Genomic DNA, 13,791 nt, shown 5'->3' on the forward strand with positions numbered 1-13,791 from the left:
GATACATTCAAGTTGTGTTTCTACCTCTTAGTGCGGAGCGACGCATAGTGGGACCGAATGGCCAAATAGCTGGGAAATCGGAGACATTTCAGAGTTTCTGATCATGAAAATCTTGTAATCCTTATTCTACTTTCTTGTACCTCTTCTGACAATATTCCGACTAAAAGAATCGACTACTGTACTATTTCAGCACCATGCAACAAAATTTTATGCACTGTGAATGGCATGTATAGTTCTTCCAGTATCAATTGCAGAAGACAGTTATGCGAGGATCAATCAATATTTCATAAATACTCGCGGTACTCATACCAAATTATGGAATGAAAAATAATGTTTACTCCCCGTGTGCATTTCTATCTTCTATGAAGACAATGAAATTCCACAGTGTAGTGAGAATAAAGACAGGTATAAATTTTATAATAAAGATTTAAATATACAAACACATCAAATTATGTTAAATATATTCGAATGTTTAAAAAAATTTTTAGCCTACTACAGAACCAAACAAAATTTCAATGTCAAAATATTCTATTACTCAACGTATTCTCCTTTTAATTGGATACATTTATTACAGCGAACCTGCAACGTCTCTAGATCTTTAAAAAGAATGTTTCTCTTGCTCTGCAAACCAGACCTCCACAGCTTTCATTACCTCTTCGTTGGAAGAAAATTTACGACCTTTTAAACTTTTTTTCTATTGAACAAAGAAGTGATAGTCGGACGGTGAATAAGGGGGGTGCTCTAGTAGTTCAAACCCTAAGTCACGAATTTTTTGCATGGCAACATGAGATTTGTGTGTAGGGGCGTTGTCCTGCAAAAACAAAACACCTTTGGATAGCTTTCCGCGTCTTTTCTCTTTAATTTTTCCACGTAAAGTGGTCAGTAATGTCGAATAGTAATCTCCAGTTATTGTTCTACCCTTATTCAAAAAATCAATCATGATTACTGCATGGCAATCCCAAAAAACTGAAGCAACTTTTACAGCAGATTTTTGGACATGAAACTTCTTAGGTCTTGAAGAACCAGAGAAATGTACCCAAGTCTCATCTATAGTAAGAATTCGGTTTAAGAAATCTACATCGTTTTCAAATCGAGCACAGATCGAACGCGACGCTCCTACCTTTGCACGTTTTTGGACAACATTCAAACATTTGGGGATCCATTTTGCATCAATTTTTCTCATGTCCAAATTGACGTGAACTATATGATGAACGCTTTCGTATGAAATATTCAGTGCTTCAGATATCCGTTTTAGCCCAATTCGACGGTCTGATAAAATAATGTCATGAGCTGCATCGATATTTTCTGGGACTGACACAGAAACTGACCTTCCCGATCGGTCATCATCTTCAATGGAAAATTTACCTATTTTTAAGCTTGCAGTCCAATTTTTCATGGACGCTTACGGAGGACCCAAGGGTATTAAGCATATCTTCGTAAATCTGCTTACCTCTTAAACTCTTTTAAATCCAGGTACTTGATGATGTCTCGATACTACAATTTTTCGATTTTCACAATTTCGGTGGACATCTTTTTTCTTTTAATTTTTTGCGTAACTCCGATTTACTTTTTTGACGTCAAACTTTCCACTGACACTTCTAATAAGTTATTGTTCGTTGCTATGGTAACGCAATGTTTTGTTTATGTATGGGACTGTTCTAGGCTAACTAGATATCAATACATCCTCGTGAGAAATGCTGAATTGACTATGAGAAATAAATTTTCCATTTATCGAGTAGTCACGAATCAATTGACAAAGCTACTCAAAATTTTATATGTAGAGTAATTTATAGTTTATATAAGGTAGCAAATTATCCAGTATAGAATTATATCAGTTTAGAAACGTTGCGTCAAGTTTTGTTAGCATGTAGTTTTAAACACAAAAAACTAAATAAACGGATGGCAATAACCGAATCGTCAAGGATCGTTCGATGGCGACAAGATTATTTGCATCAGACAAAAGACTACCGAAGTTCTAATAGACACATAATTTGTCTAGATGAAACTTGGTTTGACACTCACGATATAGTAAATTTCAGTAGGGTTGATAATAGTAAAAATTGCTGTTTGAGTGGGCTATGTTCTAAAGGGAAACGCATATAATAGTACACGCTGGAAGCAGACGGTTTCGTGCCTAATGCTTTATTAATATCTGCTCGAAAAATTAAAAACTATGCAGCTGATTATCATGAGGATATGACAGCAGAATTATTTAAAAAGTGGTTTAATGAACAGCTTTTATCTAACATTCCACAACAATTAGTAATCGTTATGGACAACGCATCCTACCACTCGCGACAACTCCTCAAGATACCAAATAGTAGTAGTAACAAAGCTCAAATTTTAGCATTTAAGTCTGAAAAAAATATTCCTATTTCAGCGATCGTAAAAAAGGCCCAACAAATAAAGAATTGCTTACTGTTGTTAAAGGTCTAAAGGCAATATATTATATTGACAAGCTGTGCAAAGAACAAGGTCTTCTCAGATTACCTCCTTACTATTGCATATTAAACCGTATAGAGTTAATGTGGGAAAACGTGAAATCAGAATCACGAAAATGTAATCAGACTCCTGAACTGAAGAAGAAGATGAGTATGTGGTATAACCCATCATAATTCAATCAAATGATGACTCTAGTTCAGACGGTTTTGACAACCATGATTATTTATAAAGATACTGGAATTGAAATGTATTTTATTTGCAAAGAATTTATTTTCCTTTATGGTTTTTGCTTTGAAATTTCGTTTTCCAGAAAAAAAACGTAAGGATGGGGTAGAAAAAGGGCTCAGTGCACGTCTGGTACCCTGTTTAAACCAAACTCCCTTACAGGAAGGTACTTACTCGTCTATTTACGTTTTATAATTTAATATTCAGTTGTAGCAAGTTAACGAGGTATTATAATGATTTTTTTCTAAGTTCCAAGTAAGACTACAATTAAATACATCTGTCTAAATAACGGCGTATAAACCCGTCCGTCCGTATAATAATTCGATTACCTTTTAACGAATACTTTCTCGCATAAGATATACATATTTTTGAGTATTTATAGAAATAATAAATTTATAAAATGAGGTATCTACGCCTATGGTAGATAGATCAAACAAAGTTGTCGGCAAGGATTTTTATAATCTGCAATTGATATTGGAAGAACTATAGTACCATGGATATTTCTCAATAGCCATCTCTGTCTTTTTTTAGAAGAGCTGAAATTTTTCTTAATCGATCATTGCATTGATATTTATGACTCCAGTACGATAGAAACGTACTATTAAAGCCAATTGGGTAAGCAAGATAGTGCAACAAAGGCGTACTCTAATCTTTTCCTTCCTTTGCGGTGTTATGATCGAATAGGCAGATAAAGGAAGGTGATTTTTCTTCTTTTCTTTACTTTAACACGTCTAGTTTGAAAAGTGACCTTCTACATCTCGGAGGAAGTCGGAGCTTATTCAAAATTCGTAATCTATAACGTTGTGGAGCGCTCTAATTTTTCTATGCCCGGTGTTACTGATGTGTGGCTTAGTTAACCATCGTAGAACATGAAATTGATAATTTTTTTCTCCCTCTTTCACAATAAATTATATATCACTCATTTAGAGTAGTTTGTAATTTGGTCCAACTCCCATTATTCTGTCAGTGGGTCTACATTATTGGAAATAGGGAAAAAATTAAGTTATTTGTAGATCCTGTAGATCATATAGCGTGAGAATGACAATGTAGATAATCGAATCAACGCTTAACTGAAAATTTGGATTTGAGAAAGCTGTGTGCGAGATGGGTACCGCGTTTGCTCACAATGGAACAAAACAGCGTCGTGAAGATGTTTCCATCGAGTATTGGGCAATGTTTCACAGATATAAAGTCGAATTTTTGCGTCAATCTATAACCAAGAATGAAACGTGGGTCCATCACTTCACACACGAAACAAAAAGAACAATCAAAGCAATGGACTGAAAAGGGAGAACCGGATCCAAAGGAGGCAAAGATCGTTCCATCTGCAGGCAAGGTCATGGCGTCGGTTTTTTGGGATGCCCGAGGGATAATTTTCATTGAATAACTTGAAAAAGGAAAAACTATCAGTGGATAGGCGAGTATTATGACTCATTGCAATGTTTGAGCGAAGGAATCAAGCATAAATAGCCGCATTTGGTGGCGTTGTTCCAATGGTCAAAATTAATGAATTAAAGTAATGGGTAATCAAAGATTTTCCAACAATACAGAGGTGAAGTCGGCAGTTGAAGGCTATTTTGAGGAACTTGACGGTTCTTATTATAAAAAGTGTATCGAACTTATTGAACATCGCTGAGAAAAGTGTATTTATTTATTATTTATACAAAATATTAGCCCAGGTACTTCTGGGACCATCCTCGTAAGTTAGAAAATCAATTCGCGCATGCGGTCAGAGATTGTAACAAAAATTTCAGCCATTTTGGACGCTTAGAATATCTTTAGACGATTGTATAAATGAGTCGTTGTGAAGATTGAGAGAAATTAAGAATCGAGATGTCATAACATTTGTTTTTGTTGCAAATAAAAGAAGTTGAGACTGTGTACGGGGAAAATGCACTTTTATTATAAACCGTAAAAGTTTGGGCAAGTAAATCCAGACGTCGTAGTATCAGCTTGACTAACGAAGAGCGTTCGGGATGCTCAAACACCGCGACAACCAGCGATACCATCGAAAAAGTTCATCAAATGGTACTGGATATACACCGGATTAAGGTCAGAGAGATAGAAGACGCCATCGGCATATCAAAAGAACGCATTTGTCATATAGTGACTGAAAAATTATGTATGCGTAATCTAAACGCGCGTTGGGTGCCGCGTTTGCTCACTTGAATTGAACATTTCCCATGGATCCACCAATATACTCCTGAAACAAAAAAACAGTCAAGGCAGTAGAGTGCAAATGGCGAACCTACTCCGAAAAAGGAAGACGGTTTCATCGGGAGAAAAAAGGATGACGACCGATTTTTGAGTCTTTCCTTGTTAGGTCGGCAACTTTTCAAACAACCTTCGTAGGCTTGTTATTCTAGTACATATGTGCCAGTATTAACTTTGACTTTTTGTCATTTTTCAGTTAGTTTCATAATTCCATCGGTGTAATATATCTTAGGTATAGCTACAGCTGAAATTTATGCTGCTTAACATTTAGTAAAACATTGAAATTGGAAAATTTTGCATGAAAATACACTTTATTGATTCATTTCAGAATTTAATGACGTATATGTTATACATGAAATTAACGTAGTTAAATATACAAATGACTGTTATAATGTCCAATATTTCATAAAACATTTTTACTACACTAAGACCTATTTGAAATGGTTTTACGAGTTGTGCCAGTTTAACCCGTTCAAAACACACACAAAAGTGTGTATAAACGGCCGTAATCGCACGCGTAGCATATGAAGGTTGCCCGGTAATCGCTTCAATAACAAGATTAGTTTTATTTTATTGCGGATGATGAAATTCATCGAATTGTGAATAATTCAACCCGAATCAACTAAAATAAATGTAAAAATTATTTTGAATTTTCATTAAGTTATGACAAGAAAAATCGAGTTTACCACGTCTTCGAGTCTCGTTCGATAATGTTTAGAAGATGGCAAAATGTCGTAAATCTTTTTTTTTTTTTTAATTTATGACAAAACGATAGGGAACTCACAGTTAATACATGCTGGCAAAATGTTATAAGTTATGACATTTCACCACCTTACATGTTTCACATGCAGTCCTGAAAAGGCGGCAAAGCCTGGTATTAATGCAGCTCCCATGTTTTTTACATGCTAACTCTTTTCTACTACCTGACATTAATTGGAGGAAATATATTTTTTTTGAACTCAAACTATGCCAACAGGTACTTTTTTCATTTTACCTCCGGATTAAACCTCTACTAACTGCTATCAATAAGAAGTAAATTATCTATTTTTTTTTTTTTTTCATTTTGTGAAAGTGACATTTCCACGATATGGTTATGTATTAAATGCGAAGAAAAGTTCGTTGATTTGGTTCTTTACTTTTATGCCCGTATTAGACCATATCATAACCATTCGCTTACTCCTTTACTGGGCATTGGATCATATGGAGCTTATTACACGAAGGCAGCCAGTCGCGCAACCATATTTTGGTTGCCCAGCTCGGCAACCGCACCGGCAACCACTGGCTAGTCTGATTGCGCTCCTATGTACCATACAGAACTTAGTTCACCAGGCTGTCAATCACCCGTCGCAACTCAGGAATTCCCTTAGTCACAGATCACAACTCAGGGAGTACGTATCACTACACTGGCGCTGTTTATGGTTGTTTCTAGTGTTTCGCATCACGTATCAAAGTGTTCTAAAAATATGTTAAATACAAATTATACGGTACTATCAAGTGGTGGATTTACAGATTTTCCGCCTGTAAGCTATTCAACATTCGCCACCCCTACTGACATCTGAAATTAGCTCACAATTATTTAAATTATGTTTTTTATCAATAAAATGCAAATCTATTTTCACGTAAAAAATTGTTAAATGACATTATTTTGGGCAGAAACAATTTCAGCCATGTACTTTCTTTTTATTTATGTAAAAAGTAAGCACAACAGATTCACGTTCTGGACGTCGCCAGGCGAACTCGGTGTTCATGAACCACGTCTTCCTGTCGAATGAGTCTTACAAAAACTGTTCTAGCTGGGATTTTGTTGGGCAGCTCAGGAGAGCATCTGCGCATCGGTAAGAGAGTCAGATCAGCGATCGTTCTTCAACGCTCTAAGCTGTCTAAGTTTCTGACCAACTTTGGGTCGCCTATAAGTCGAATTGATCTCTTCTGTACTGAGTCGAGAACCCTCAGGGTATACTTGAGAGTCGAGCTCCAAATGTGTCAGCAATACTCCAAAGGTGCATGAATCTGGGCCCAGTGGCGGAGTATATAGCTTTTTGGTCTCAAAGAGGGCTCCAAGTTTTTGTGAAGCTGCCTTAGCTAATTCGGCTACGTGACTATGCCTGAACATATTGCTCCCAACCTCAACACTCAACAAGCGAATTTGCGATGATGGTGATACTTTATGTGCAGATAGGACCAAATCTTGAACTGCAGTGCCAGTCTTCTTAGTACATACAGTAGCCTGGTTATTTAATGCATTAAACTCAATCAGATTGCTTCTACTCAATTCTAGAATGTTTCTAGGATCGATATTGCTAGTGGTTATCGTTGATGTATAGGAGAAACAGAGCAGGTGACAAGATGCATCCCTGGGGAGCACCAACGTTGACCTCAAACCTTTCTGAGGTGTGTCTATCAATAACGATCTGGATAGGTCGGTCTTTGAGAAATCCAGTTGGTATGTGAAGACGACAAAACGTACGATTTCAATTTATTCAGAAGGTTGCACGCCAAACCCTGCCAAAAGCCTTCGATATATCATCAACACTTAGGCCAAGTCTGTACTGCGATTTTTCACCGCGCGAATTTTTTATCGCTATTTTCAAAACTCGTCGCACTGGTAGTAAATAATTCGAGCGGAACAAAAATCTGTGAATTGATACAAATTGAACGCGATGCGGTGCAGATTTAATCCCGCGCGAATGTTTTGTGCAGTATAAAGTTGTATGAGACTGGCCGCACAGCGAAATAAAATTCACGCGTTTTGCTCAGTAGTCGTGCTCTGACTACACTATGGACAAGTTGTCGCGTGCTTCGTCTCCCGCCCCATTGTCAAGTGTACAAGTTTTATCACAAGAATCACAACAGAATGTTGAAGGCTAGATTGTGGGAGGAAATATATCAACAAATATATTTTTCTTGGGAAACATGTAATATTGCTGAAAGAAAACAATAAGGTAACTGTAGTAAACACTTTATTTATATAATAAGTTTACAGATGGCCTTTATCCATTTTTAAATACGATATCAAAATCTTACCTTATAATTATGGAAAGTCTTTTTTCAGCTGAAATTGCTTTTCTCCAATTTGTATTTTGAAATGTAATAGCCGGACCAACTACTCGTAGTTAAAAACTTTTTACTGTATTTTCGTAGCTCTTGATATTTTATGTAAACGAATGGGTCTCAAGGCCGTAAATTGATGAATCCAATGTTCATGACATCTTTTGATACGTCTGTTACGTCGCCACCGTAGTATAAGGTAAATCAAAATTTTTCTGGTATCCATTTTAAACGTCCGTTGAAAAATCGCAGTGCGGACTGGGATTTAAATAATATTAATAAAACTTATACAACGAGTAACAAATAGATGTCTTTTTCTTGATTTTCTTGTCGTAATCAAAGCTAAATAATCCAATACTTACGATAAACAATAATAATTAAAATATTATAATTTATATATTCTTCTTAAAGTAACATTAATTTGAATCGACAGCTGTCGAATTTTTTGCTACCTCCAATAGTTTTTTGAAGTGAACAAAGTTTTTTCAAACATTGTTGAATTTTGGTATTTTATTGTCACTTAACCGTGAGTAAAAGTTTTGCCTGGAAAATATTTTAGTGATATTTCTACAGGAAAAAAATTGACTTGTATGCGGGGTTTAAACATGTCCGTAAAAGCATAGAAAATAATAAACGTCAGGACGTTCAAAAAGAAAATAGAAATCACAAAAATATCATATTACACCACTTTATATGAGCATTTAATTGATTGTTCAATGTGCTATTTGGAGCTGTTTAGATAAAATCTTATGCATCAGTATGTTACCATACATGAAACTGCAAAAATCGTATGTGGTGAGAAAAAGCACAAAAGCAACATTATAAGGAAAAAAAATGTGGACTGACTATTACTGTGATTATTATTTTTACCCCCATTGAATCAGGTACGCATTTACAGCAGGCATTTAAATACAGAGGGTGTCTCATAACTAACGTCGGTTTTCATATGTGAAAATTCATGCGCCTCAATTTAAACTTGTTAGACTAGTCTACTTCTATAAAGAGTACAAATTGCTTCATACTCCTTTATTTATTCTCTCATTGTTTATTGACGACGCAATAATAAATAGTACGGAGTGCGATCGATATGAAATTCGTTTATTGTTAAGACATAATTGGAAACAAAAGTTTAAAGCAGCCGTGGTAACAAGGAAAATATGTGAAATTGAAGGGGAAGACACAGTTAATAAGCGAACGGTACAGAGTTAGATAAATAATACGAGTAGTGGAGATTTAAAGGTTGTAGATCATTTGCGCTTAGGTTGTCCACCTGCGATGGACATTAAGATTAAAAGTGCAGCAGTAGAAAACAAACCTAGTACCAACACTGCCGATTATCTAACTTAAGTGAGATCTATAAAAGTTATCAAATAGTGCCAGACGAATTAACTGATTCAAGCGCAACGTCGAGTAGAGGTAGTGGCGAAATATGATGGTTTTAATAGAAGTATTATTACTTACGATGAAAAATGATTTTATCAAAGCAATCCGTACATGGAAAATCATTGGTTAGTATACTTGTTGATGATCGAGCTATCAATGCCAAGGTTTATAGTAGACAACTGAAGCGGAGATTTATCGGAGATATATCTAGGTTTAATTAACCGAAAGTGGATTTTCTTACAAGACAATGTTAAACCTCATACTGCGCGGAATAAATCGAATCTTTTGTGGATATTGAACTCCTACCTCTTCCAGCATTTGGTCCAAACTTACCACCGTCAGATTACTTTTTATTCAGACATATGGCGAAATTTTTGCGTGGAAAAAAATATGAAATAAAATGAGTTGTTGAAAATGCACAAATTTTTGCATCTAAGCCCAAAGAATGGTTTTAACCTATCTTCTGGATGTTGGATGAAAACCGTAAAATACTATGGGCTATACTTCGAAAATCAATACTTTCTATTTGTATGATTATTTCATGAATAAAATGAACATTGGAATCCGATTGCACCCCTTTCATTTATACTAATTAGGGTTTACAAAATTTATTGAAATGATATGCAGTTTATTGAATCACTAATAATTTTTGCTGATGTTCGGATCTGATTTTACTTTTGTTGTTGTACCTTTTATTTTCTAGTGAGGCTTAAATCCGAAAACTTTAGTGAAATTATGGCAAATTTAAGAAACTTCACCTGAAGAAAACTCGATAGTTCAAAGGGGTTGCTATATATTTGTATCATTCCATAGTCTCGTATTAACCCATTCAGAGATATTTTAAGGGTGTTTCTACTCAATCCATGAGAATAACTTTTCATTTTCTTAGTTGTGGATATCATACATTTTCAATACGTACAAAAATTGCTTTAATTTAATGAAATTATGTTACGTAAGTAAGCCATAAAATCAATATCAATTGAGTTTTTTGAATTAACAATTTTTCACAAAATAATTTATAATTTTTCTAGTTTAACTTGATAATGTCATTAAGTAAGACTTAGACTAGGTTGCCATTCCCATAAACTATATGTATGTGTTTATGTATATATATATATATATATATATATATATATATATATATATATATATATATATATATATATATATATATATATATATGTATACTGGACGACATTGTAATAGTCATATGTAACGGTGCAAAATATACCTCTATACATTAAAAAGTATGATAAATAGTGAATGTTTCGTTTATATATATATATATATATATATATATATATATATATATATATATATACAATATATACAATACCTCTCATCAACACGCCACTGGATACGGTTTCGGAAAGTTTGTCGAATTCTAACAAACAAAATGGATTACATTGCATTATCTTTAGACAGGTAATTTAGTAAATATTGATAGAACATTACTTATTACTACTCTAATTCTATTCTAATGACCCTATATCCGTACCCTGGTAAATGAACCAATTTTTTATTTTTCAATGTAAAGAAAATAAAAAGGATATTCAAATATATTCCATATCAAAGTTGCTCAACTATTTATTTATATAAAAAATTATCCTCAATTTATATATTGCAAGGTTGATATTTTGTAGTGAAAATAATTGTTAATGTTAAAAAAAGAAGTGAACGTTAATCATTAGCACCTAAATAGTTAGGAGACTGATGTTTAAAATAACATTTTAAGGTTATTAATTACAAGAGTGAATACAGTAAACTGCTACACTTCAAAACTATAACAAAATAGAACATGACAAATAAACATAGCAAGCTGTTACCTTGAATAAACAAAAATTTGACTTACTTTTTGTTGAACAAGTGTTAAATCTATTTCAGGGGGTCACCGGGTTTTTTGAAGATCACGGCCAAACAGGAGGATGTTATGACAGAAAACAAATGTTATGTCAAGGGCACAGCACATACACAGTTGTTTTCGTTAATCAAATGTTCGAATTATTATGAAAAACTCGAAAAAACGCGATATTTTGGAAACACAAACACATCTACACTGTCAAACGTACTCCATGACAGTTCGAACTAGAGGTGAGAATTCCCGATATACTTATTTTCCAGGAGAGAACGCTATTTTGGAACTTTCCCTGTTAGTAAAAAAAGTTTTTCAGGAGATATTTATATTATTTATTTATTAATCCACATGTCTTCAATATCATTATTGCTAAATAATATTCTCAATCAAATTATATGAATATCTGTTTCATAGCATAATATTTTAATTCTAAAACAAATTCTTGCTTCATATTTTCATATGTATAAGAATAATGGAACTATGATTATGTGATAGCTTTTTCATAAGGAATATTAATAACTTAAAGGTAAGTCTGAAGATTTTTCAAGATATAAGTATATTAGAATAAAGCTAAGTATTAAATGTATAATACATATAGAAAAGTTTCGGAGGACAACAACAACATTCAAACCTCAAATATTGCATAATATAACATACGAAATAGTTATGGGACTGTTGAAATATTCAAAAGCTTAATTATTGGCACTTAAAAGATGAGTGCATAAACGTGTACCTACCTGACATTCACTATGTCAATTGCTTGCAGTAATTCTCAAAAGTATTGAATTCATCATATATCAATTTTCAGTTAGTTAATAATTACATTAGACTATGAAATAAAACTGAAAAGTTTCCCAGTAAATCCCAATTGTACCAAAGCAATAACGTTTACATCCACAAGTATAACAAATTGTATCGAGAGATATATAGGTGTAAATTAGAATTGGAAACATATGCCAGATGTGCAGTATATTGAAGAACAAAACTTATAATGGAATTTACGAAATTCTAAATACATATTTTCATGAGGAAAACACCCAGCTATTATCATATCATATCGTGCTTTATACCTTCTTTCAGTTAAATTCGTTATCGTGAATACATAAAAACGTTAATAAATACCGCGTCCATCTCTCACTTATCAACACGATCATTCTACACTGCGCAAGCCTACGCAGTCGCAACACGCAGCTCAACTATCTTTTTAATTTTCAAAGGCTTTCCGTACACACGATACCCTAATCATTACGTATAATTAACAATATTTGCATTAGGAACAATCCAATTATTATCGCTTTATTCAACGCATGTCGTTTAACCCGAGATCAATTCGATTTATATACGAACGGAACGATATACACTGGATTTAAAACTAATCTCTTTGTTTGCTTTTTATTTTAATCACTGTTTTGTATAAATATAGAAATCGATTGGATGATACTAAATTTCTGGGATTGTGTGAGTAGGATATTATTGTTTGGGGAATTTTAATATAAATTTGAATATATGAAAATTTTCTTTCTTTTACAAAGAGCTAGATTAGATTCTCTGGGGATTTATATTACCTACTACATTGATCCAAAGCCGGTGGAAGGCGAGGATGCGAGTTTTCCGCCAAGGACGGAACCGGAATAGGGGTCGAAACATCCTGGAAAACATTAAGAGAGAACATTTTATAGCTTTAAGGTTATTTCCATCAAACACAAAATGTTTTAATGCGAAATTGTTTTCATTTTATAAAGGTAACTGTTATTGTAATTGGTTGAAAGATATCGTTAACAAATCCAATATAAAATAGACTAGTTGATATTATAGAGTTGGTAATTAAAAACTTTTCGCTAAGCTCAATATTCTCTATTGGCATTCTTCTATTTATGGTCCAGTCAAATTTGCTTGGAAAAAGATGATTTTCGTAGAAGTGTTTATGTAAGGTCAAAAAGGTCAAAAGATGTTTTTTCTAATATTGAGAAAAAGCTAATGTTCAGATGTACTAAATGAATGGAATTTTTCTTGCAATAATTGATTTTAAGGAAAAATTGTTTTATATAGTTGGAGAAATGTTATGGCAAATGTGAAATAAATGATTGTATTCGGCGTGGAAAGACTAATCGGAAGCTGCGGAAAAGTTTTGATCAATTACCATAATTTTTTTACTGCAAAAATTAGAAAAACTATATTTACCCGTTAACAGTGATACAAAATTCCACCAAAAGATATGACCTTCATTTTTTATTGCTCTGCATTGGCGTTCTGAACAAGTGTCATCTACATATTATTTTTTTTTAAATGAGCCCAATTTTAAGGTAAACTGTTATTTCGAGAGGGTTTTAGAAAGGTAGTTTAATCGTTTATTCCAAACATTTTTTGATTTGCCATTAAAGTCAAATGAATAAATGATAAATGGTACTAATAAAAAGGCCTAATCTAGAAATGATTTTAGATAAACCAATATCTTTCAAATTAAAAATAATACATTCATTGATAAATTATATTGGTTCTTGAAAGTAAAGTGACGGGAAGGGAATTTTGCTTACGAGTCTAATGTTCTATTTTAATAAGACATGCTAAGTAATGATATGTTTTTAAAACACGTGTACGTTGCCAAAGGTTTATGTTTTATTTAA

General features: G+C 33.5%; 1 protein-coding gene across 2 annotated transcripts in view; it reads right to left on the minus strand.

The window, feature by feature from the left end:
* The window catches only part of LOC130451019 (calmodulin-binding transcription activator 2), a 525,122-nt gene extending 513,723 nt beyond the window's left edge, over positions 1–11,399 (minus strand). For both annotated transcript variants that reach the window (XM_056789816.1, XM_056789817.1), the window contains exon 1: positions 11,165–11,399. The gene's annotated coding sequence lies outside the window, so the exon portion shown is untranslated. The remainder of the gene's footprint in view (positions 1–11,164) is intronic.
* Positions 11,400–13,791: the final 2,392 nt, after the last annotated feature.

Source organism: Diorhabda sublineata, chromosome X, assembly GCF_026230105.1.
Source record: "Diorhabda sublineata isolate icDioSubl1.1 chromosome X, icDioSubl1.1, whole genome shotgun sequence".
NCBI classification, from domain to species: domain Eukaryota; kingdom Metazoa; phylum Arthropoda; class Insecta; order Coleoptera; family Chrysomelidae; genus Diorhabda; species Diorhabda sublineata.